Here is a 23536-nt window from a genome sequence, read left to right as displayed (position 1 = left end):
GTCAAATGGTGCTCCCTCCTTTCCGGGCCCTGACATGCGCCCAAACAGTGGTTTACCCCCACATATGGGGTACCAGCATTCTCAGGACAAACTGGGCAACAACTATTGGGGTCCAATTTCTCCTGTTACCCTTGTGAAAATAAAAAATTGCGGGCTAAAAAATCATTTTTGAGGAAAGAAGAATGATTTTTTATTTTCACAGCTCTGCGTTGTAAACTTCTGTGAAGCACTTGGGGGTTCAAAGTGCTCACCACATATCTAGATAAGTTCCATGGGGGGTCTAGTTTCCAAAATGGGGTCACTTGTGGGGGGTTTCTACTGTTTAGGCACATCAGGGGCTCTGCAAACGTAACATGATGCCCGCAGGCCATTCCATCAAAGTCTGCATTCCAAAGCGTCACTACTTCCCTTCCGAGCCCCGGCATGTGCCCAAACAGTGGTTTTCCCCCACATATGGGGTATCAGCGTACTCAGGAGAAACAGGACAACAACTTTTGGGGTCCAATTTCTCCTGTTATCCTTGGGAAAATAATAAATTGTGGGCTAAAAAATCATTTTTGAGAAAAGAAAAATTATTTTTTATTTTCATGGCTCTGCGTTATAAATTTCTGTGAAGCACTTGGGGGTTCAAAGTGCTCACCACATATCTAGATAAGTTCCATGGGGGGTCTAGTTTCCAAAATGGGGTCACTTGTGGGGGGTTTCTACTGTTTAGGCACATCAGGGGCTCTGCAAACGTAACATGATGCCCGCAGGCCATTCCATCAAAGTCTGCAATACAAAGCGTCACTACTTCCCTTCCGAGCCCCGGCATGTGCCCAAACAGTGGTTTTCCCCCACATATGGGGTATCAGCGTACTCAGGAGAAACAGGACAACAACTTTTGGGGTCCAATTTCTCCTGTTAGCCTTGGGAAAATAAAAAATTGTGGGCTAAAAAATCATTTTTGAGAAAAGAAAAATTATTTTTTATTTTCATGGCTCTGCGTTATAAATTTCTGTGAAGCACTTGGGGGTTCAAAGTGCTCACCACACATCTAGATAAGTTCCATGGGGGGTCTAGTTTCCAAAATGGGGTCACTTGTGGGGGGTTTCTACTGTTTAGGCACATCAGGGGCTCTGCAAACGTAACATGATGCCCGCAGGCCATTCCATCAAAGTCTGCAATACAAAGCGTCATTACTTCCCTTCCGAGCCCCGGCATGTGCCCAAACAGTGGTTTTCCCCCACATATGGGGTATCAGCATACTCAGGAGAAACAGGACAACAACTTTTGGGGTCCAATTTCTCCTGTTAGCCTTGGGAAAATAAAAAATTGTGGGCTAAAAAATCATTTTTGAGAAAAGAAAAATTATTTTTTATTTTCATGGCTCTGCGTTATAAACTTCTGTGAAGCACTTGGGGGATCAAAGTGCTCACCACATATCTAGATAAGTTCCATGGGGGGTCTAGTTTCCAAAATGGGGTCACTTGTGGGGGGTTTCTACTGTTTAGGCACATCAGGGGCTCTGCAAACGTAACATGATGCCCGCAGGCCATTCCATCAAAGTCTGCAATACAAAGCGTCATTACTTCCCTTCCGAGCCCCGGCATGTGCCCAAACAGTGGTTTTCCCCCACATATGGGGTATCAGCATACTCAGGAGAAACAGGACAACAACTTTTGGGGTCCAATTTCTCCTGTTAGCCTTGGGAAAATAAAAAATTGTGGGCTAAAAAATCATTTTTGAGAAAAGATAAATTATTTTTTATTTTCATGGCTCTGCGTTATAAACTTCTGTGAAGCACTTGGGGGATCAAAGTGCTCACCACATATCTAGATAAGTTCCAGGGGGGGTCTAGTTTCCAAAATGGGGTCACTTGTGGGGGGTTTCTACTGTTTAGGCACATCAGGGGCTCTGCAAACGTAACATGATGCCCGCAGGCCATTCCATCAAAGTCTGCAATACAAAGCTTCACTACTTCCCTTCCGAGCCCCGGCATGTGCCCAAACAGTGGTTTTCCCCCACATATGGGGTATCAGCGTACTCAGGAGAAACAGGACAACAACTTTTAGGGTCAAATTTCTCCTGTTACGCTTGGGAAAATAAAAAATTGAGGGCTAAAAAATCATTTTTGAGAAAAGAAAAAGTATTTTTTATTTTCATGGCTCTGCGTTATAAATTTCTGTGAAGCACTTGGGGGTTCAAAGTGCTCACCACACATCTAGATTAGTTCCTTGGGAGGTCTAGTTTCCAAAATGGGGTCACTTGTTGGGGAGCTCCAATGTTTAGGCACACAGGGGCTCTCCAAACGCGACATGGTGTCCGCTAATGATTGGAGCTAATTTTCCATTCAAAAAGCCAAATGGCGTGCCTTCCCTTCCGAGCCCTGCCGTGCTCCCAAACAGTGGTTTACCCCCACATATTGGGTATCATCGTACTCAGGACAAACTGGACAACAACATTTGGGGTCCAATTTCTCCTGTTACCCTTGGGAAAATAAAAAATTCCGGGCTAAAAATCATTTTTGAGGAAAGAAAAATTATTTTTTATTTTCACGGCTCTGCGGTATAAACTTCGGTAAAGCACCTGGGGGTTTAAAGTGCTCACTATGCATCTAGATAAGTTCCTTGGGGGGTCTAGTTTCTAAAATGGGGTCACTTGTAGGGGAGCTCCAATATTTAGGCACACAGGGGCTCTCCAAACGCGACATGGTGTCCGCTAACGATTGGAGCTAATTTTCCATTCAAAAAGTCAAATGGCGCGCCTTCCCTTCCGAGCCTTGCCGTGCACCCATACAATGGTTTACCCCCACATATGAGGTATCGGCGTACTCAAGAGAAATTGCCCAACAAATTTTAGGATCCATTTTCTCCTGTTGCCCATGTGAAAATGAAAAAATTGAGGCTAAAAGAAATTTTGTGTGAAAAAAAAGTACTTTTTCATTTTTATGGATCAATTTGTGAAGCACCTGAGGGTTTAAAGTGCTCACTATGCTTCTAGATAAGTTCCTTGGGGGGTCTAGTTTCCAAAATGGGCTCACATGTGGGGGAGCTCCAATGTTTAGGCACACAGGGGCTTTCCAAACGTGACATGGTGTCCGATAACGATGGAGATAATTTTTCATTCAAAAATTCAAATGGCGCTCCTTCCCTTCCGAGCCTTACCATGTGCCCAAACAGTGGTTTACCCCCACATGTGAGGTATAGGTGTACTCAGGAGAAATTGCCCAACAAATTTTAGGATCCATTTTATCCTGTTGCCCATGTGAAAATGAAAAAATTGAGGCTAAAATAATTTTTTTGTGAAAAAAGTACTTTTTCATTTTTACAGATCAATTTGTGAAGCACCTGGGGGTTTAAAGTGCTCACTATGCCTCTAGATAAGTTCCTTGTGGGGTCTAGTTTCCAAAATGGGGTCACTTGTGGGGGAGCTCCAATGTTTAGGCACATGGGGGCTCTCCAAACGCGACATGGTGTCCGCTAAAGATTGGAGCCAATTTTTCCTTCAAAAAGTCAAATGGCGCACCTTCCCTTCCGAGCCCTGCCGTGAGCCCAAACAGTGGTTTACCCCCACATATGAGGTATCAGCGTACTCAGGACAAATTGGACAACAACCTTCGTGGTCCAGTTTCTCCTTTTACCCTTGGGAAAATAAAAAAATTGTTTCTAAAAGATCATTTTTGTGACTAAAAATTTAAATGTTCATTTTTTCCTTCCATGTTGCTTCTGCTGCTGTGAAGCACCTGAAGGGTTAATAAACTTCTTGAATGTGGTTTTGAGCACCTTGAGGGGTGCAGTTTTTAGAATGGTGTCACTTTTGGGTATTTTCAGCCATATAGAACCCTCAAACTGACTTCAAATGTGAGGTGGTCCCTAAAAAAAATGGTTTTGTAAATTTTGTTGTAAAAATGAGAAATCACTGGTCAAATTTTAACCCTTATAACTTCCTAGCAAAAAAAAAATTTTGTTTCCAAAATTGTGCTGATGTAAAGTAGACATGTGGGAAATGTTATTTATTAACTATTTTGTGTCACATAACTCTCTGGTTTAACAGGATAAAAATTCAAAATGTGAAAATTGCGAAATTTTCAAAATTTTCGCCAAATTTCCATTTTTTTCACAAATAAACTCAGAAATTATCGACCTAAATTTACCACTAACATGAAGCCCAATATGTCACGAAAAAACAATCTCAGAACCGCTAGGAACCGTTGAAGCGTTCCTAAGTTATTACCTCATAAAGGGACACTGGTCAGAATTGCAAAAAACGGCCAGGTCATTAAGGTCAAAATAGGCTGGGTCATGAAGGGGTTAAATATGTGTACTTTTATTGTTTTTATTATTATTTAGATAAAGAAATGTATTTATGGGATAGATAGATATATTTATATATAGATATATTTATATATATATATATATATATATATATATATATATAATTTTTATTTTTTTTTAACTTTATAACATTGCCCCATCATTTTATAGGGTCAGATCGCTGATCTGACACTTTGCAGAGCACTGTGTCAGCTCATGCAGGGCTGCAAGCTTACCAGCGCTTGCTCTGAGCAGGCGCTGGTAAGCCACCTCCCTGCAGGACCCGGATGTAGCCCTGCGGCCATTTTGGATCCGGGGCCTGCAGGGAGGAGACGTTCGGTACAAGGTGAGTGCATCGCCTTGTACCGAGGGTCTCAGGGAAGCACGCAGGGAGCCCCCTCCCTGCGCTATGCTTCCCTGTACCGCCGGAACGCTGCGATCATGTTTGATCACAGTGTTCCGGGGGTTAATGTCCGTGACCACTCCTGGTACATAGTATAGGATGTCAGATGCGATAGTCCCCCCGTGAGCGCGGCCAATCGCATATGACGTACTAGCCCGTCGGTGGTCATACGGGCCCACCCCACCTAGACTGGATAATACATCATATGGGATTAAGGGATTAAAATTAACCTACCCTTAAAACTATAGACTGCTCATGTCTTTGTCAGTGGGCAAACTTACAAAATCAGCAAGGGATCAAATACTTGTTTCCCCCACTGTATTTCACAGGTCAGTAAAAAGACCTATTGGTGGTTACTAAGGGGTAAAAGTAGTTGTCCAGGTATGGGGCTCAACTGTCACAACACAGTTGTTGGGTGACCCAGAACCAGGGGCTCCTTCCCTGTTCCTAACACTAGGGGGCGCCCTAGCTCGCCCTGCTTCCCAGGATACTTCAGAAGGCAAAGATGGCGGGGCCTAATTCCTTGCTATATCTCCTGAGTCAGCCCTCCGTCTGTTCTCTTCCCCCACCCAGTGAAGAGGGGTGCTACTGTGCCATAGTACACCAATCCGAAATACAAGGCAACACAAACAAGGGTTAACAGAAAACTCCAGGCATACAAAATATTCACTCACATATAACAGAGGAATGCATGGGGGCGTGGAGGTAGGGGAATAAACCAACATAGAGAAGGATAGGGAATTACCACACATACAAGCCAAGCAACAGTCACTGATAACTCCTCGAACTCTCCTCATATGAACTCCTCACGCATGAAGCTGTGCAGCAAATGCTAGCTCTGACAAGGATTTGTATCAGAGCCCAGATTATAAAGGGGAAAGGAGTGGCTAACTGAGCTCGAGTGCGAGCTCAGAGATTTCCAATATGGCCAATTAACCCCTGTTCTGCCTGAAGGAATAAACACCATTAAAATGACGGAGAAGTGCATCTTCTCAGCGTTGGAGTAGGAGCATTCAGACGCAGCGGTCTTCTGACTCCACACTCTTGCGGTAACCCTGTGACATCAAATTTGCAGTCACTCAGGATTCTCCGGTACTAGTGACTGGAGTAGGCAGGCACGCAACCCCAAGTATGCAATTTGCATATATGTGGTCACGTGCCGACTAGACCTACACAGCATTGCTGAATACAAGTGACGTGAGTGAAGCTGAATAAGTCTAGACGGAATGCGGCATATCGCATACTTGCTGTCGCATGACCGAATACTGCCGGTGAACCCTGATAATTTGCTCTGTGGGGATTCACAATATTGCTGTCACATAGTGTGAATGCAGACTTTTGCACCAAGCCTGGACAACCCCTGTAAGCTGGCCATATTCTATCTATAGATGGCATTTCCCCCCCACATATACTCGCACGCTTAGATGAGTGCGCATGTTTTCTTAATGGGAATACAAGCGTATGCCGCTGCAGATTTTGGAAGTGGCTTATCTGCCCTTTAAATAAAAGGATTGGGCATGTTGAATCCCAACTGCCCGCTCTTTTTCTATTTACGCACTACAAACGTATTCACGTTTTTGTTTTTTTTTACCTGGTGATTTTCCGCATGTATCCGGATAATCCGCGCGTAAAACTCAGCATACTCGCAGGAGAAATTGACATTAATTTATTTAAAAAAAAAAAAAAACATGCATCCGGAGGTCAGTTTATACAGCGTAAAACAGAAAGATTTCTATAAATCCCATTCACTTTCCTGGAACCCTAAGATGCTGTCGCTTTTTTGCCCAGCAAAAATACACCGCTTCGAAAACTCGTCAAGGAAAAATCTTTTTGGGCAATTTTTTTTTTTTTGTTAATGACATTTTTTTTTAAACTATTTATCAAAAGTATAGTGTTCCCTAAACATGATTTTCTGCAAGCAGAATCGAGCACATCCCTTTGTTTTCCAGTTATCGGACGGAGGAGGGGAGTGGGGATAAATCCTAATAATAGTTTTTCTTCCACGTTGCGTAATTGTGCATTCACATGTTATAATAGAAGTGCAATTAGATTTAGCCCTGCACAGAAAGTTCTTGGTAAAAGTATAATCTAATGTTTAGGGCATGGGAATTACGTGACACCGAGCCGGGGCTGCCTCGCACGCTCGGGACCTTCTAACACTTGTTTAGGGGATTACCCTTTAACCCTTGTCTCCTACCATGACTTTGATAAAATTCTGCACCATTCGTTTAGATATACCGGTACTTATTGGGTTACGGGATTAGAAGCGAAACCTGGTGCAGTGTGCCCTATCAAGCAGTTGGCAAGCTAAGCTTTTATGCATCTGTATAGAAAAAAAAATAATAAGAGTTAATTGATTTGTACAGTTGGGGACCCTTAAAGTATATGTGTTATAGTTCTTGAAATGATGCAGTTGAAAGCAGATTTTGTTTTTTTTGCATTTTATAATTCCTACCACTAGGGGGCAGTACTTCGTGAATATGCTCAAAGATGAGCAAGGGGATGTTATAAGACACCTGACTCCAATTTATCTTAATGTGTTTTTTTTTGTGTGTTTTTTTTTGGGGGGGTCGATGATAATGAAATCCCCGGTTTTGAAAAAGCCTTGTATCAATGGAGACTTCACAGCATTACAGAGTATTTCAGGAGCCTGTTTTGGCAGCTTGCTTTTCTGAATATCCTTACAATGAATGAGACTGATGAGAGAAACTTGTGTCTGAGACTGGTTGTTATAAAGTTCTGATAGGGCAGGGCATGCTGGGAGTTGCAGTTTTACAACAGCTGGAGAACTGCTCATCATCCCATTGAAAACATTAGTCCATCTTTTCTTGAATGAGTTGTGCCACCATTAATTATCATAAGTCATGTCGTAGGTCCTAATAAATGACCAATATTATTATTATTATTATTATTATTATTTATTTATATAGCACCATTAATTCCATGGTGCTGTACATGAGAAAGGGGTTACATACAGGGTTATAAATATCATTTACAGTAAATAAGTTTACAGTGACAGACTGGTACAAAGGGGAGAGGACCCTGTCCTTGCGGACTTACATTCTATGGGATAGTGGGGAAGAGACAGAAGGTCAGAGGTGCAGCAGCTCTGGCGATGGAGAGGCGGCTGCTCTGGCGATGGCGAGGCGGCAGAATGGTTATTGCAGGCTGTAGGCTTTCTTGAAGAGATGGGTTTTCAGGTTCCGTCTGAAGGATCCGAGGGTGGTGGATAGTCGGATGTGTTGAGGCATGGAATTCCAGAGGATGGGGGATATTCGGGAGAAGTCTTGGAGGCGGTTGTGTGAGGACCGAATAAGTGTGGTGGAGAGTAGGTGGTCTTGGGAGGATCGGAGGTTACGTGAGGGAAGGTATTGGGAGATTAGTTCAGAGATATAGGGAGGGGACAGGTTGTGGCTGACTTTGTAGATCAATGTTAGTAGTTTGAACTGGATTCGTTGGGGAATTGGGAGCCAGTGGAGGGATTTGCAAAGGGGAGAAGCAGGGGAGTAGCGAGGAGAGAGGTGGATTAGCCGGGCAGCAGAGTTGAGGACAGACTGGAGTGGTGCAAGAGTGTTAGCGGGGAGGCCGCAGAGGAGGGTGTTGCAGTAGTCGAGGCGGGAGATGATGAGGGCATGCACAAGAGTCTTAGTAGATTGTGGGTTGAGGAAGGGACGGATTCTGGCAATATTTTTGAGTTGGAGGCGACAGGAGGTGGCAAGAGTTTGAACGTGCGGTTTGAAGGACAAGGCAGAGTCGAGAGTTACTCCGAGGCAACGGATTTCAGGTGCGGGAGAGAACGTGATGCCGTTTACCATAATAGATAGATCAGGTGGGGGGGGATACGTGAGATGGGGGAAAGATGATGAGTTCGGTTTTGTCTGCATTGAGTTTTAGGAAGCGAGAGGTGAAGAAGGAGGATATGGCTGACAGACACTTCGGGATTCTGGACAGCAGGGAGGTGACATCTGGGCCAGAGAGGTAGATCTGAGTGTCATCAGCATACAGGTGGTACTGGAGGCCATGGGACTTTATGAGTTGCCCTAGGCCAAGGGTATAGATGGAAAAAAGTAGGGGCCCTAGGACAGAGCCTTGAGGGACTCCAACAGAGCGAGGGCGGGATGAGGAGGTAGTGTGGGAGTAGGAAACGCTAAATGTGCGGTCGGAAAGGTATGAGGCAATCCAGGACAGGGCAAGGCCTTTGATGCCAAGGGAAGAAAGAATCTGTAGCAGTAGGCAGTGATCGACTGTGTCGAAAGCAGAGGACAGGTCAAGAAGGAGGAGGATGGAGAACTGTCTGTTAGCTTTGGCTGTGAGTAAGTCATTAGTAATTTTTGTCAGGGCAGTTTCGGTGGAGTGGTGGGGGCGGAAGCCAGATTGAAGGTTGTCAAGGATAGAGTTAGATGAGAGGTGGGAGGAAATTTGAGCATGGACATGCTGCTTAAGGAGTTTTGAAGCAAACGGGAGCAGTGATATGGGGCGGTAGCTTTGTATAGCAGTTGGGTCAAGGTTAGTTTTTTTGAGGATGGGTGTGATGGTGGCATGTTTGAAGGCAGAGGGGAAGGTACCAGAAGATAGCGATAGGTTGAAGAGATGTGTTAGGGCTGGAATGAGCATGTTAGTGAGGTTGGGGAGCAAGTGGGAGGGGATGGGGTCAAGTGCACAGGTGGTGAGGTGTGATTTGGAGAAGAGGTGAGTAAGCTCTCCTTCAGTGATGTTGGAGAGGGAGGTTATTAGGGGAGGGCAGAGGTCTGGTATATGGAGTGGTTGGGGTGGTGTAACAGTTAGGGTTTGCCTTGTTTGGTCGATCTTGTTTTTGAAGTAGGTGGCAAAGTCCTCGGAGGAGATGAGGGGAGTTGAGGGTGGCAGTGGTGGGCGGAGGAGGGAGTTGAATGTGCTGAACAGTTGTTTTGGGTTGTAGGATAGTGAAGATACAAGGTTAGTGAAATAGGTCTGTTTAGCGGAGGTGAGGGCTAATTTGAAGTCAAATGTAGCTTGCTTGAAAGCAGTGAAGTCGTCTGGCAGGCGTGTTTTCTTCCAACGTCGCTCTGCAACCCTGGATGCTTGTCTAAGTTTTTTTGTGAGATTGTTATGCCAAGGTTGCCTATTGGTTCGTCGCACTTTGCCATGCATGAGAGGGGCGACTGAGTCTATGGCTGATGTGAGAGTGGAGTTATAGAACGCGGTGGCGCTGTCCGTGTTGTGGAGTGAAGATATGGATGACAGGGGTAGGAGAGAGTCTGACAGTCTGTGAATGTCTAGATGTGCGAGGTTTCTGCGTGGATGTGGTAATGGCTGGACATGGGGGGCGGGTGAGGAGGACAAGGATGAGAAGGTGAGTAGATGGTGGTCAGATAGGGGGAAGGGAGAGGTTGCGAGATTAGATAAGGAACAGAGGCGGGTGAAGATGAGGTCTAGTGTATGTCCGTCTGTGTGGGTGGCTGTGGAGGACCACTGATTGAGTCCAAGGGATGAAGTAAGGGCCAGTAGATTGGAGGCTGCTGGCTGGTGGGTGTCCGTAGGGATATTAAAGTCACCCATGATTATGGTGGGGATGTCAGCGGAGAGAAAGTGAAGGAGCCAGGTGGAGAATTGGTCGATGAAGGCAGTGGCTGAGCCCAGTGGTCGGTATATGACAGCCATTTGGAGATTGGAGGGAGCATAGATAAGATACGGACAGAGTGAACCTCAAAAGAAGGGAGGATAAGGGAGGGTGGGGGTTGGATAGGGTTGAAAAAACAGTTTTTAGAAAGAAGGATACCCACTCCTCCACCATGTCTGTTGCCAGAGCGAGGAGTGTGGGTAAATTGGAGGCCACCGTAACTCAGTGCTGCACGCGAGGCCGTGTCATCGGGTGTCAGCCAGGTCTCAGTGAGGGCTAGGAAGGAAAGGTTTCGGGAAGTAAAGAGATCATGGATCACGTGGAGCTTGTTGCATATAGAGCGGGCATTCTAAAGTGCCCCAGGGAGAGGAAGCAGAGGGGTGGGGGTCAGTGGCACAGATTTTAAGTGTGAGGGGTTGCGATAGTTTCTCATAGTGTGAGAAGGCTGGGGGGTAAGAGAGAGGAGATAGTTATGAGGTATGAAGATGTGAGGGTATGGGGTTAGTGGAGGAGAGTGAGGATTAGTGGAGCATAAAACGGTGGGGGAAATGTGAGCATGGTTAAAGAGCAGGGGAGAAAAGAAAGGCAAGTAAAGTTAGAATACAGTGATTAGTCTTACCGTCTGGCCGATTTCTGGACTATTTCAGATAATACACTTAAATATGTCACTTGAAATTATGTCACATCTGACTAAAGTCAAATCTGACCCACTTCATGCAACTTATACCATTCTAGTGACCAAGAAATGAAGCCAGGTGAGGCAGGGAGGGGAGGAAGGAGGTGAAGGAAAGTCCACAGCAGGGGACAATTAGCAGAGTGCAGTTAATACAACATTTGATTACCAAAGATGAAGACAGAGTCAGGATAAGATCAAAAGAAGGGGCTAGGTGTGAGGAGCACAGATATGTCAATATGCAGTCAGAAAATTGTCAGAATGATACAGGAATTAAAAATCAGGGAAAGAGAAGCAAAGTACCACTTAGAACAGAGGGAGAGAAGTACATGGGATTCAGGGGAGCAGTGGCTAATCCAGAGTAGGAGACGTACCAGCAGTTAGAACAGAGGGAGAGAAGTATCTGCCATTTACACGCTGTAAGGAATCATCCAGTGGAGATTTACGGCATTTACTGACATAGTATGGCGCCACCTGATGTTCATGGTGTATATCAATGCGCACATCCACCTTATGATGGACTCTCATGCTCAGTCTCTAATGAGCCCAGTATTGGTGGATACACATGTTCAGATACTAATAAACCCACTACTGATGGACTCACATACTCCGTCACTAATGAGCCCAATAAGGGTGGACACACATGCTCAGTCACTAATGAGACCAATATTGGTGGACTCACATTCTCCGTTACTTATGAGCCCAATAGTGGTGGGCACACATGCTCAGTCACTCATGAGCCCAATAGTGGTGGGCACACATGCTCAATCACTAATGATCCCAATAGTGGTGGACACACATGCTCAGTCACTAATGAGCCCGATCGTGGTGGATACACATGATTAATCACCAATTAACTTAATAGTGGTGGATACACATGCTCAGTCACTAGTGAGACAGATGGTGGTGGACACATGCTCAGTCACTAATGAGCCCGATTGTGGCGGATACACATGATTAATCACCAATTAACTTAATAGTGGTGGATACACATGCTCAGTCACTAGTGAGACAGATGGTGGTGGACACACATGCTCAGTCACTAATGAGCCCGATTGTGGCGGATACACATGATTAATCACCATTTAACTTAATAGTGGTTGATACACATGCTCAGTCACTAGTGAGCCAAATGGTGGTGGACTCACATGCTCCGTTATTCTCCCACAGTCCACTCTTTGCTTATTGATCCTCTGTTCACTTAAGAGCAGTGAATAAAAATAGTTTTTGCCTTCATAGTCAGGGAAGGAGCTGAGTGACTGCAGAATTGTGGCAGTATATGTAAGAAGGAACTTGTCAGCTGATAGAGAGGGAAGGAGACTGATTCTATCCAGAAATTGTCCCAGTAGTGCAGATTAGCAAGAAACAGTAGGGACAATGGAAAGCAAAAAAGTGATTGAAGGTGATTTAATATAACTAGTAACTTAGTGATAGGATGTTAGGCTACTTTCACACTTGCGTTTTTAGCAATCCGTCACAATCCGTAGTTTTGGGCAAAAAACGGATCCTGCAAATGTGCTCACAGGATCCATTTTTTGCCCATAGACTTGTACGTGCAACGGATCCGTCGTGTTTTGGCAGACCGTCGGCACGAAAAAACGTTCAAGTGAACTCTTTTTTTGTCCGTCGCGTCTGCCATTTTCTACTGCGCATGCGCGGCCGAAACTCCGCCCCCTCCTCCCCGGACTACAGAATGGGCAGCGGATGCGTTGAAAAACTGCATCCGCTGCCCACGTCGTGCACAAATTTCACAACGTACGTCGGCCCGACGCATAGCAACGGACCCGTACCGACGCAAGTGTGAAAGGCCTTAAGTGAGAAAATAGGTTAAAGGCCCCGTCTCACATAGCGAGATCGCTAGCGAGATCGCTGCTGAGTCACAAGTTTTGTGACGCAACAGCGACCTCCATAGCGATCTCGCTATGTGTGACACGTACCAGCGATCAGGCCCCTGCTGCGAGATCGCTGGTCGTGTCGGAATGGCCTGGACCTTTTTTTGGTCGTTGAGGCCCCGCTGACATTGCTGAATCGGTGTGTGTGACACCGATCCAGCGATGTCTTCACTGGTAACCAGGGTAAACATCGGGTTACTAAGCGCAGGGCCGCGCTTAGTAACCCGATGTTTACCCTGGTTACCAGCGTAAATGTAAAAAAAAACAAACACTACATACTCGCCTTCTGATGTCCGTCAGGTCCCTCGCAGTCTGCTTCCTGCTCTCACTGACTGCCGGCCGTACAGTGAGAAGTGAGAGCACAGCAGTGACGTCACCGCTGCGCTCTCAGTGTACGGCGGCTCAGTCAGAGCAGGAAGCAGACGGCAAGGGACCTGGACACCGAAAGGCGAGTATGTAGTGTTTGTTTTTTTTGGTAACCAGGGTAAACATCGGGTTACTAAGCGCGGCCCTGCGCTTAGTAACCCGATGTTTACCCTGGTTACCGGGTGCTGCAGGGGGACTTCGGCATCGTTGATGACAGTTTCAACGATGCCGAAGTCGTTCCCCTGATCGTTGGTCGCTGGGGAGAGCGGTCTGTGTGACAGCTCCCCAGCGACCACACAGCGACTTACCAACGATCACGGCCAGGTCGTATCGCTGGTCGTGATCGTTGGTAAATCGCTTAGTGAGACGGGGCCTTACTCTTTTAATTCTTTAACACTTTTAGTTAGAAATATCTGATAACAGAAAACACTAGATGGCATCATTGCAAGGTAAAAGTAAAATAGGTAAGGTTGGACCTAGTTCACATGGCATGGATTTGCAATAGGCAAATCTGGAGTGGATTTTCAGAAGTTCTAGAGCAAAAATGGATTGCCGCACAATATGCATTGGGATTATCCCTATTGTAAGGCTACTTTCACACTAGCGTCGGGCCGACGTTCCCGACGCTAGCGTTGTCTCCGCCGCACAACGGGGGCAGCGGATGCATTTTTCCAGCGCATCCGCTGCCCCATTGTGAGGTGCGGGGAAGTTCGGGGAGGTGGGGGCGGAGTTCCGGCCGCGCATGCGCGGTTGGAAAAAGCGTACCGTCGTGAACAAAAAAGTTACATGTAGCGTTTTTGCTCCCGACGGTCCGCCACTGCACGACGCATCCGTCGCACGACGGATGCGACGTGTGGCAATCCGTCACAATGCGTCGCTTAATGTTAATTAATGGTGAAAAAACGCATCCTGCAAACACTTTTGCAGGATGCGTTTTTTCGGCAAAACGACGCATTGTGACGGAATGCAGTTAACGCTAGTGTGAAAGTAGCCTATACCAAACTATCTGCTTGCATTCCTGTTTATATAAAAGTTCAGTACCTTCTAAAGAACGTTGCAGTAAACTTATTTATTATTATTGATCAGCATGTGCAAAGTTCTGAACAGCTGTAATACACTCAGCTACCTTGTTTTGCTTCCTTTTCTCCCAAATATCTTGCTGAAAGCACTGCTGTAACTGCTTAGCTTCTCCTCTTTTAGTAGCTGCTTTGAATTGCTGTTTCAGTAGGAATCCATACTCAAACGCTATTTACTAACACTCCCCTAACTGTCTGAGTATGTGGGAGGGGAGCAGAGAAGCTCAAAGAGGAAAAGTGTTTGTAAATGGTATCTGAGTACAGATTCTTGCTAGAGCAGCAGTTCAAAGCAGCTACTAAAGTTAAAACAGCAAGTTCAGCATGATGATGGGGAGAAAAGTAAGTAAAATAAGGTAATCGCGTATACTATACTAACTATACTACACTAGCTCATAACAATGCAAAGGATAACCAAACATATTTTAAATACTTCTAACATCTGAGGTTTTCTCCCGTTATATCAGATATATCTGTGTTGATACAATGTGCCAAACTGTCAGTACCGGAAAGATTTGTGCTGTGTTGTGTTTAGCATACTTGCTAACATTTTAAAGCCCAAAATTGGGACATATAAGCCCCAGTTTGGTAATGCCCTCAAAATGGCCATTTTTACGCCACTCTTATATAAACCTCATCTTTTTCTGCTCCGATCACCAGGATCGTCCCGGCACATTCGTCTGGATTTGCCTTCAGTTTTGTGTCAAGATGCAATAAAATTATTTAAAAGCAAGCAGAGGTCTTCTACTTTCCAAAGAATAGAAATCCCAAATTTAAGGATTTAGAAACTTCCATTGTTGCACAACTGCAAAGATGGGTTCAGACGGGCGTAATTTCACGGTCCTTATGCTGGTCATGGTGCCCCGGACTGACCAAAGGTCTCCTGGCCGAACGTATGGTCCCGTAGGTGTCTATGAGGCTGGAAAATCAGGTTGGAAAACTCATGGTTAGTCCGGGGCGTTAGGATCTGTAAACTGCTCGTGAAACAGTCCATTAGAATCCGACCTAAATCTTGGAAAAAGTTTTCTACATTGATTGAAGGACCCACCATGATCGGCAAAATCCAGGATCAACGGTGCCGATCCCATTGAGGACTTCGATCTAGGACCACCGCCTGTGGGTCACCTACAGGGCATGAGAACAGATATGGGCACGTCAAGTCTGCACCGATTACGGCGGCCATTGATTACACAATGCCCGGTGTGCTGACTGTTCTCAGATCGGGTAGCCCCGGGGCAGCTCCAGGTTACGGTTTCATCTCTAGCACTCGGACCTCTTCCCATCCTATAGCGCGCGGACCCCCTACCCTCATCTCCGGCAGTAAGCAATGCTCACATGTCCCCCGCCTCCGGCCACCAGTAGTCTATGCAGTAATTGAAAAGTAAAGGCAATTGAATTACAGCGCAGGGCTCGCGTCCAACAAAATTCTCTTTCTCTTTTTTTTTTTTTTTCCCAGTCTACATTCATTGCATCGAGCTCGGCAGGACTCCCGCTCTCCTCATGTGTGTTACTGCTGACTCACAGACTAACTTGCACAAGACGGAGGGAGAAAACACACGCGCAGACCGTTCCTCCATACTAGGTAATGACTGAGCCGAGCCAAGGAACTGCGACGCACGTCCTGTAAGACCCTCTACGGCTTTGTACTTTTTATTAGAGGGGCGAGAGGTTGATCTCCGGGGGTCTTCTGGCCTTCGGTAGCAGCTGCTGGGTCGAGGCAGCAATCAGATTGGGCAGGATACGGCATCGCATTGCAGTTGGGATTAGTTTGGGGTTCATATTAACCCTTTGGGATCATTGATGCCCGGTTAACCCTTGTAGTACCATACTCCAAGTCTGGCACTTTAATAGTGCCAACCGCCCTTTTTTCCCAATTTGTACCCAAGGTGCCATACAGTGTACCCTGACCCTAATATTTTTTTTCTGAAGTGTTACAATATGGCGGTAGCGTTGTATATGGACTGCCAGTGTCTGTACCCGCCGTATGCTGTCTGCTTGTTGTGCACCCAGCCGCTGTGCAGTCAGGGGGGGTGACCATGTATAATAAGGCCCTTGTAAGACTGGGACAAGAGGCTTTTTTTTTCGGATGCAGAGATCCGTACCACAGGGCACAAGCGCTGTCGGCGCTGACTTGTCAACTTTGATTGACACTTGTTCCCCCCAATCCACCCAAGAGCTCCGCAGCAGCTGATACTGGCAGCGCCTTTCCCTCTATTCGCGAGGGCGAACGTTAGCCTGATGTCTAATTAATTTTGCCTCCGAGCCAAGTCACTGCAAGTCTGCCACTGTTCTTGCTGATCCTGGCACATTTCGAGTTTGGTGAAAACAGCACCCCCCGTGTTTGAGAAGATGGGCGACAGGCAGGGAGAACTTGTTAGTATGACAGAGCAGCTCGCTGTCTGAGCGGAGAACTGTCTCATCTCTGCAGTGTCACCTAGTCTGCTCCATGTCTGAGCGCTGGATTAGTATACGCCATGTGCGAGAGGATCACTAGCAGCCTGTACAGACTGCAGCGTCCCCCCATGTGCTGCAGTGATGCCAATGTGCTATACTGCAGTGTGCCATGCCACCACGCCGTGTACTGTAGTGTCTCCCACCCTAATGCTGTGCTGCACGACGTCCTGTTGTGAAAGCCTAATGTAGCGTATACCTTTACACACTCCACGGGATATGGTGGTACTTAGGATGACGGTATACAATATGAAGACAGTGTTCCTCATTGCCATCATGTGTGCTGCATTGTATCGTGCCAGGCACATTCACAGACTGCTGTACCATACTATGCCGACATGTGCTGTGGAGCGTGCTGTACTGTGACACCATGGACTCAAAATATGCTGATCTTTAGGGTCTGTTTTCTCAAGATCATTTTTATAGATTGATTTACTGAATTGCCATATACCATAGTCTGAGCATGTTATTTAGTGTCCCCGTTACTGTAGGATACTGGCATATACTAGCTCTAATCTACCGTACACTGTAGGATACTACTGGCATATACTAGTGCTAAATTACCGTATACTCTAGGGATACTACTGGCATATACTAGCACTATACTATACTACTGTATACTGTAGTATACTGGCATATACTAGCGCTAAACTACCGTATACTGTAAGATACTACTGGCATATACTAGCTCTATACTACCGTATACTGTAAGATACTACTTGCATATACTAGCGCTATACTATACTACCGTATACTGTAAGATACAACTGGCATATACTAGCTCTAAACTACCGTATAATATAGGATATTACTGGCATATACTAGCACTATACTATACTACTGTATACTGTAGGAAACTGCCACATACTAGTGCTAAACTACCGTATACTATAGGATACGCCTGGCATATACTAGCGCTATACTACTGTGTACTGTAGGATACTGGCATATACTAGCTCTAAACTGCTGTATACTGTAGAATACTTCTGGCATATACTAGCACTATACTATGCTACCATATACTGAGGGATACTGGCATATACTAGCGCTATACTATACTATTGTATACTGTAGGATACTGGCATATACTAGCGCTATACTATAGTACTGTATATTGTAGGATACTGGCACTTACTAGCACTAAACTGCAATATACTGTAGGTTACTACTGGCATATACTAGCGATATACTGTACTACATATACTGTAGGATACCGGCATATACAGGTGCATCTCATAAAATTAGAATATCATCAAAAAGTTAATTTATTTCAGTTCTTCAATACAAAAATTGAAACTCCTATATTATATAGAGTCATTACAAACAGTGTGATGTATTTCAAGTGCTTACGGTATTTCTGTTAATGTTGATGATTATGGCTTACAGCCAATGAAAACCCAAGTCATTATCTCAGTAAATTAGAATACTTTATAACACCAGCTTGAAAAAATAATTTTAAAATCTGAAATGTTGGCCTACTGAAATGTATGTTCAGTAAATGCACTCAATACTTGGTCGGGGCTCCTTCTGCATCAATTACTGCATCATTGCTGCGTGCCGTGGAGGCGATCAGCCTGTGGCACTGCTGAGGTGTTATGGAAGCCCAGGTTGCTTTGATAGCAGCCTTCAGCTCGTCTGCATTGTTGGATCTGGTGTCTCATCTTCCTCTTGACAATACTCCATAGATTCTCTATGGGGTTAAGGTCAGGCGAGTTTGCTGCCTATCAAGCACAGTGATACTGTTGTTTGTAAACCAGGTATTGGTACTTTTGGCAGTGTGGACAGGAGCCAAGTCCTGCTGGAGAATGTAATTTCCATCTCCAAAAAGCTTGTCAGCAGAGGGAAGCATGAAGTGCTCTTCCTGGTAGACGGGGCTGCGCTGCCTTTTTGATAAAACACAGTGGACCTACACCAGCAGATGACATGGCTCCCCAAACCATCACTGATTGTGGAAACTTCACACTAGACCTTAAGCAGCTTGGATTGTGGCCTCTCCACTCTTCCTCCAGACTCTGGGAGCTTGCTTTCCAAGGTCTAGTGTGAAGTGTCCACAATCAGTGATGGTTTGGGGAGCCATGTCATCTGCTGGTGTAGGTCCACTGTGTTTTATCAAAAAGGCAGCGCAGCCGTCTACCAGGAGATTTTAGAGCACTTCATGCTTCCCTCTGCTGACAAGCCTTTTGGAGATGGAAATGTCATTCTCCAGCAGGACTTGGCATCTGTCCACGCTGCCAAAAGTACCAATACCTGGTTTACAAACAACAGTATCGCTGTGCTTGATTGGCAGCAAACTCACCTGAGCTTAACCCGATAGAGAATCTATGGAGTATTGTCAAGAGGAAGATGAGAGACACCAGACCCAACAATGCAGACGAGCTGAAGGCTGCTATCAAAGCAACCTGGGCTTCCATAACCCCTCAGCAGTGTCACAGACTGATCGCATCTATGCCACGCCGCATTGATGCAGTAATTGATGCAAAAGGAGCCCCGACCAAGTACTGAGTGCATTTACTAAACATACATTTCAGAAGGACAACATTTCGGATTTTAAAATCATTTTTCAAGCTGGTGTTATAAAGTATTTGAATTTACTGAGATAATGACTTTTGGGTTTTCATTGGCTGTAAGCCATAATCATCAACATTAACAGAAATAAACACTTGAAATAGATCACTCTGTTTGTATTGACTCTAATATGAGTTTCACTTTTTGTATTGATGAACTGAGATTAACTTTTTGATGATATTCTAATTTTGTGAGATGCACCTGTACTAGCGCTATATTATACTTCTGTATACTGTAGGATGCTGGCATATACTAGCGCAATATATAAAACTGTATACTGTAGTATACTGGCATATATTAGCGCTATAGTATGCTACTGTATACTGTAGGATACCGGCATATATTAGCGCTATATTATAGTACTGTATACTGTAGGATACTGGCATATGCTACCTCTAAACTACCATATACTGTAGGATACTGACATGTACTAGCACTATATTACTGTATACTGTAGGATACTGACATATACTAGCATTATGCTATGTATACTGTAGGGTGCTGACATCCTACCATTACCATATACTGTAGGATATGGACGTATACTAGCTCTATACTATACTATGTCTACTGTAGGATACTGACATATACTAGCACTGTACTATACCACAATATACTGTAGGATACCGAAATATACTAGCGTTATAATATACTATGTGCACATACTGTAGGATACTGACATATACTAGTGCTATACTATACTACCATATACTGTAGGATATTGAAATATACTAGCCCTATACTACACTATGTATACTGTGGGATCCTGACATACTGGCAGTATACTATACTACTGTATACTGTAGGATAATGGCATATACTAGCGCTGTACTGTACTACTCTTTACTGTAGGATACTGACTTATACTAGCACTATACTATACTACCATATACTGTAGGATACTGACATATACTAGCACTATACTATACTACCATATACTGTAGGATACTGACATATACTAGCACTGTACTATACTACCATATACTGTAGGATCCTGACATATACTAGCACTGTACTATACTACTGTATACTGTAGGATCCTGACCTATACTAGCAGTATACTATACTACTGTATACTGTAGGATCCTGACATATACTAGCAGTATACTATACTACTGTATACCGTAGGATACCGGCATATACTAGCGCTATACTATACTACTCTTTACTGTAGGATACTGACATATACTAGCACTATATTATACTACCATATACTGTAGGATACTGCCATATACTAGCACTGTACTATACTACTGTATACTGCAGGATACTGGCATATACTAGCACTATACTACCATATACTGTAGGATACTGACGTATACTAGCACTGTACTATACTACTATATACTGTAGGATGCTGACATATACTAGCACTGTACTATACTACTGTATACTGCAGGATACTGGCATATACTAGCACTATGCTATACTACCGTAGGATATTGACATATACTAGCGGTATACTATACTATGTATACTATAGGATACTGACATATACTATCTCCATACTATACTACATATACTGTAAGATGCTGGCATATACTAGCACTATACTACTGTATAATGTAGGATACTGGCATATACTAGCACTTTACCACCGTGTACTGTAGGATACTGGAATACACTACCAAACACTGTAGGATACTGACACATACTTGCACTATCCTATATTACTGTATACTGTAGGATACTGGCATATACTAGCGCTATACTGTACTACCATATACTGTAGGATACTAAGATATGGTAGCACTATATTATAGCATCTTATACCTCTGGATATTAGTATATATACTATATTCTTTATACATATATTTATGACATCACATGCTTGTGTGTAAGTAATATACATTGTATGGCCTTGTGTAATATATATTTTAGAGTGGTCTATAGGCTTTCATGCACCAACATCGTATAGATATATTTTGGTGATTTGCGCTATGGCTCAGAAGCATTGCAGGACAATAATGTGCAGTATATGTAATATACATTATAGTAGTGTTTGCTCCGCTGGGCAGAGACGTCTAACTGTTGTGAGCGAGAACATGACTGTGACTATATAAACTTTTAGTTGCAAATAAAATTGTATAAAACCTTCTGACATAATATGATGATTGTGAGTTACAGAATGTCATTTTGGGACCCAGAAACCTAAGTTTACGCACATTTAATTGTTTGCTAAATGCATTTGATATGTTTTGCATCTGTTGCTCCGTAGTACTGCAGGGCGGCACGCTCCGTGTACCTGTCTGCACCCATTATATCTGATATGCTGCAGTGACTTGGACACTTCTCGGCGTGCTGCAGTATCTATAGTTCTAGTCCTGGCATGAAATACATTCGTCCCGAGCTCCCCAGAACTTAAAGTGAAGCCACGGTCTTATATCAGGGACTTGTATAGTGAGTGATAATCTGATCCCATAGTGCGGCTCTAACAATCAGGAGTCACACTGATGATGGCACTGAGCAGCACCTCTGTCTACTGCAGCCTGGATTCTGGCAATGCCTGCATCTTTTATATTTTTTTAAATTTTTATTTTCTTGAAAACTACAAATAAAATCTGATCAAGCCATAGTATATGCCCCAATATTGTTGGCCGCCATGCTCTGTGTACCTATAACATTTCTAGCCTCGGTCTCTGCGCCCCCCGAGTGTTGGCAGCCCTTGTCCATATTTCTATCACTGTGGGCGACAGTTCCCCAACACATTGCTACCCATATAGTGTCAGCGGTTAGTCAATTAAAGGCATACCTTCCATTAGTCTCAAATTTTGGGAACCGTTCCAGAAGGTTGGGGGTATGTGCCGACTTAGGCTACTTTCACACATCAGGTTTTTGCCGTCAGTCAGTTTTGAAAAAGAAACATCCGTTTTTTTCTCATAGAGTTGTATTAGCGCCGGATTGTGCCTGATGGCCACACGTTTCATCCGTTTTTTGCAGGCTCCGTCCGGCTGACGGAGAAAACGTACAGAGGAACGTTTTCTCTGTCCGGCAAAAAATCACCCAGCGACTGATCCGGCGAGATGTGAAATGATGAATCCGGCCTCCGAATCCGTTTTTTCATGCATTTCTCCATTCAAATCATGCACATTTTCCGTTCTGGGGTCTCTCTCTCGCTCTCTCTCACTCGCTCTCACTTGCTCTCTCTCTCACTCGCTCTCTCTCATGCGCTCTCTCTCGCGCGCTCTCTCTCGCGCTCTCTCTCCGCTCTCTCTCTCTCCGCTCTCTCTCTCCGCTCTCTCTCGCGCTCTCTCTCTCCGCTCTCTCTCCCCTCTCTTTCTCCCTCTCTTTCTCCTCTCTCTCTCCTCTTCTCTCTCCTCTTCTCTCTCCTTTCTCCTCCCTCTCCCTCTCTCTCTCTCCTCTCCTCTCCTCTTCCCTGGAACAGGAAGTCCAAACTCTATCCCCGGGTTAATATGATAAAAACAGATCCAGCAAAAATAAACTGATCCGTTGCATCAGTTTTCTACAATTTGCAACAGATCTGTTTTTTCAAAATTTCCCCAGATCCTGCCTAAACGGCAAAAAACTGATGTGTGAAAGTAGCCTAACAGTATGTGTACTTGTGTACTGACAACACACAGAACTGAAGACCATGGTGGAGCAGAGAGCCATCAAATCTCTGCTTTTTCCATTCCATCTCAGCAGAGACTGTAGGACCTACAAGGACATTCGAGACACTTGACTGGGCAGCAGGGAGCAGCTGATGAAGAGCAGGGATATGAAAGGGGACATGGGCAACGAGATGCTTGTGTGGGAGCCATTGTGTGGGTCGGCATTTTTTTTCAGGCTGTGTGTGGAGGGTATCATTTTGTGCTTGAGGACCGTATGAGGGCATTATACTGTGAGGGAGACTGGGCATTGTGTGTGGGGGCACTGTGGGTATAATATGTTGGAGGATCATACTGTCAGGGCAACTGTGGGTATTGGGGTCTGTGTGTACTGTGTGGGGGGCATCATACATTATAGCGTGTGAGTACTGTGGGTGGAATCTTACAGTTTGTGTGGGAGGGGTACTGTGGGGAAATCTTAGTGTGTGGGGGGTACTGGGGTAGTGTGGGAGAATCTTACAGTGTGTGTGGAAATCTTACAGTGTGTGGGTACTGTGGGGGAATCTTACCATATATGTGTACTGTGGGGGAGCAGCATAGAGTTTGTGGGTACTGAGATGGGGTATCATAAGGTATGGTTACTGCGAGGCAAGCATCATAGTGTGGATGCT

At 44.7% G+C, this 23536-nt stretch overlaps 1 protein-coding gene across 9 annotated transcripts in view; it reads left to right on the top strand.

Moving 5' to 3' along the window:
- The window catches only part of NACC2 (NACC family member 2), a 203226-nt gene that overhangs the window by 134881 nt on the left and 44809 nt on the right, over positions 1 to 23536 (top strand). For 3 of the 9 annotated variants that reach the window (XM_077284451.1, XM_077284444.1, XM_077284455.1), the window contains exon 3: positions 15758 to 15883. The exons of 4 other annotated variants lie outside the window; for them this stretch is intronic. The gene's annotated coding sequence lies outside the window, so the exon portion shown is untranslated. Of the gene's footprint in view, positions 1 to 15757; positions 15925 to 23536 lie in introns of all 9 variants that reach the window. 2 more of the 9 variants (XM_077284445.1, XM_077284456.1) reach the window with 1 other exon arrangement.

The sequence above is a fragment of the Ranitomeya variabilis genome, chromosome 2 (genome assembly GCF_051348905.1).
Source record: "Ranitomeya variabilis isolate aRanVar5 chromosome 2, aRanVar5.hap1, whole genome shotgun sequence".
Lineage (NCBI taxonomy): Eukaryota > Metazoa > Chordata > Amphibia > Anura > Dendrobatidae > Ranitomeya > Ranitomeya variabilis.
This window is presented reverse-complemented; position numbering and strand designations above follow the sequence as displayed.